General features: G+C 50.2%; 1 protein-coding gene across 2 annotated transcripts in view; it reads right to left on the reverse strand.

Annotated features, from left to right (window-relative positions):
- DAG1 (dystroglycan 1) overlaps positions 1-3,543 on the reverse strand; it is a 54,602-nt gene extending 51,059 nt beyond the window's left edge. For both annotated transcript variants that reach the window (XM_035901508.1, XM_035901502.1), the window contains exon 1: positions 908-3,543. The gene's annotated coding sequence lies outside the window, so the exon portion shown is untranslated. The remainder of the gene's footprint in view (positions 1-907) is intronic.
- Positions 3,544-3,605: the final 62 nt, after the last annotated feature.

Raw genomic sequence — 3,605 nt, forward strand, 5'->3', positions numbered from 1 at the left:
AAAAAAAAAAAAAAAAAAAAAGATCAGCTCAGCAAGATGACTGCAAACACCACATCTGCAACCACGTGTCTGGAGGTCAGACGTCTCCTCTCCAAAAGCAGCGAGCCCTACACCAGCTCAGCCATCCCACACAATTTCACCTTCCATCTCTCACTCTGGGACAATCGCAGTGGCATCAGGACTGATGTGGCCTGGCAGTGACACGGGTCAGGGGGCTGCCCGATCAGCTCAGCAAGATGACTGCAAACACCACATCTGCAACCACGTGTCTGGAGGTCAGACGTCTCCTCTCCAAAAGCAGCGAGCCCTACACCAGCTCAGCCATCCCACACAATTTCACCTTCCATCTCTCACTCTGGGACAATCGCAGTGGCATCAGGACTGATGTGGCCTGGCAGTGACACGGGTCAGGGGGCTGCCCAGCAGAACACCGTTTGTGGGGGGGTTTGGGGAGCTGTTGCAACCTCTCCACTGGTTTACAAACGCAAGAGCTGCTGTAAGGAGCCCAGCAGGCCCCTCTGGCTCTCAAGTCCCAGCACACTGCCCAGGGATGGGACCCTGGACATGGAAGAGTCTGTGCAAGGCTGCACTGCTGCCATCAGCAGAGATTCCAGGGAACTTCCTAGCATGCATCAAGCCAGGCTCCCAGAAACCAGCACTTGCCAGGCTGAAGTGACCTTGAGCAGGACACAGCATTTGGAAAAACCTAGGGTGCATTCCTAGGGTGCCTAACATCACTTGCACCCCAGCTAATAATGCAGGCAGAAGGTACCATCAGGCAAGAAGCTCCAGCTTTAATTCAGGCCATCGTTTCAAGACACAACCACCCATCTGATCAGGTCACCACCGATAGAAGAGGGAGGCCCCCACTGCCTCCCCACAACCTGAACAAAGCCACACCACTTACCTTGCCCTGACTCCTCCTCCTCAGGCTTCCATAACAGCTCAGACATCACATTCAAGAGCCAGGCGATCAGCTTACAGGCCCAGCAGGCACCCACGAGATGAAGGTCAGGTCCCCTGGCCAGGGGACTCAGACCATCTCTCTTGGACAGTGTTGTACCAGCAGATCCACTCAGATGCTCATGAAAAATGCAATGACAAAGAGTGTGGTAACATCAAATCCAGCTGGCAAGCTAAAATTTTATCCCAAAAAAGCTGAACCAGAGACAGTTTAAGCCAACAGATAAGCACAGGGAGATACACAGACAGAACAAGGCACTAGACTAGGGAGCACACCTACCTAACATATTCACACAGGTTAACATATTAACTTTCTGTCCAGCAGCATCTCAGCAGTTTGCTCAAACTTACTCAATCTCACAGAACAAGCCCTAAAAGCACAGGTTCTTTGGGTTGATCTTTTCTTTTTCACAGCTTAAACATGGTCACAGTCCTCTGCGAATCAGGTTTAAGGTACAGAGCTCTCCAGACTGCACAAACATCCTAAGAACATTTTCAGCATACCAAGAGCTCAGATACACTATGTCAATCCAACTGTGTTTATTTGTATTTCGCCCAAATCACCGCTGAAGTACTTGGAGCTCAAGGAGTGACAGCCTCCCACTGATTCTGCAAGAGACCAGAAGCAATCGGTAGACAGTCTACAAGCGCCACAAAGAACATCAGAGACATTTATTTACATGACCCCTGCTCGCCCAAGGAGAATTCAGAGTTTGCATTTTCCTCATTCAAGTTAATTATTACAAGAATTAAATCTTCTGTACTATTCCTCAGCTAGCAGGAGGAAAGGCACAAACCATCCAAAAATTATCCCCACAACAAAATTTTTAAGATAGCTGTCATGGCTGAATCAAGACAGACTGTTTTACCACTGTCAGCTGGAGTTCCTCCCCAGGCTGGCACAGCACCCTGGTAATTCTCCAGGACAATCTCTTTCGTTATCTCTCCCAGGAACATGGAAAAGGCAAGGTGACAACAACTCCTGCCAGGGCAGAACCATCACACCTTCTCTGCTAGGCTGACAACACGCCATGTCTCACACCTGTGCTGCAGACACTTAAAGCATGAAAATTTCCACAGGACCCAGCTGCTGCAAACGCACCGTTCTCTTCTCCATCAGACCCAAGCAGGACCACTGTTTTTTAGTGCAAAGCACCTCTTGGGCTCGTCAGCTGGTACGCTCATGCAAGCCAGGACACAGCAGCACTCCCTCCCACCTTACCCCCTCGTTGCCGGCATACAGCTCTGCCAACAAGAGACACACGAGAATTCCTCCAGACCAGCCAGCCATTGAAAATACGGTCAGAGCTTTGAACCAACTCTAACCATGCACTTTACCGCTGAAGCCAGCGAGAGGTCTCACTGTCACGTGTCCTCCTCTGGGTAGCCCAGCCCAGCCCACTGGGCAGCGAGAGACAAGAGGAGAAAGAAGTGGATAAGCAGCCCTCGAGCTAGTAACAACTACCAGCCATTTCTAAAAGCAGAGAAGTGCTTGGGGTTAACAAATCCCATACAAAACTTACTGGTACATAGCGAGGCACAGAATACCTTCACCAATATCAGCCCCACAGCTTTTGCCAATCCTCCAGGCCTAGTATCAGCAATTAAGCAGAATTTACTACTCAGTTTACACAATGTTGAAATAAATGGGTATCTCTAAGCTAGCGTGTGCTGTCAACAACATCTTCTAGTTATTCAAGAATTTGTGCCAGCTCCCAAAGCGAGCGCAAACTCCTGCAGCAAGAAGTCAGCACGACCTGGAATCAGTCAGGCTTTGCTGATTACTCCTCTGAGTAAACAGTGGTGTTCCCAGCACTTCAGCTTGCTCTCAAGCTTCTCCCATTGGCATACTACCCTATATTTAGGACAGAAGAGTGCAATGACAAGCATTGGGAAGAATGAATAAGTGGTTTAGGACGCTTGGAATAGCGGCAGAGACTGCACGAAGAAACCTATGCTGAGTTAGAAACTCTTGAAGCGAGGAAAGGACTCTGTAAAGCTAAAGATGGGTAGAGACCATTCCATATATAAAGTTAAATAACAAATTTTCTTAAGGACAGTATTCCCAAGGCAAGAGATGCTAGCAGTCCGCCCTGTAACAGCAGCGGAAAGAAGCCCCTGCCTGGAGGGGCTGAGAGAAGATAGGAAAATATTTGGTCTTTTTATATAAAAGAGAATTTTAGTCTCATTTTGGACAGGTGAGCACCTCAGGGAGCATCTGCAAACCCTGCCCATACCTCCCTGTTCCCCCTGCCCGTACCTCCCCCTCCGCCAGCAGCAAAGACCAGGTTAGGCTCTAAAAGCACGCATGGGGAGTTGGCAACCTGCAAACCTGTGGCAAAACTCGCTAAATTCATACTCGCTGACTCTCTGGGGGCTAGAGGCTCGGGCGAGCTGCTCCACAACCTGTTGCTTCTGAGGAGCCAAGGAGGCCACCAGGAACATTCGGCATTTTTACACCTTTTTGTGCAGCAGAACTATTTACTTGCATTTAGTCACCCGCGCCGCTGGCTGAAGATGGAAGTGTGGCCGTGGGCCGGTCGTGGCTGAACAGCCCGTGCTGGGGGTCACGGCAGCCGGGCCAGGACCCAAATTCAACCCTGAGGGCCCCGCAGAGCCCCCCGAGAGGTTGGCCTGGCCCG

The sequence above is a fragment of the Egretta garzetta genome, unplaced genomic scaffold (genome assembly GCF_000687185.1).
Source record: "Egretta garzetta isolate BGI_Z169 unplaced genomic scaffold, ASM68718v1 scaffold861, whole genome shotgun sequence".
NCBI lineage: Eukaryota > Metazoa > Chordata > Aves > Pelecaniformes > Ardeidae > Egretta > Egretta garzetta.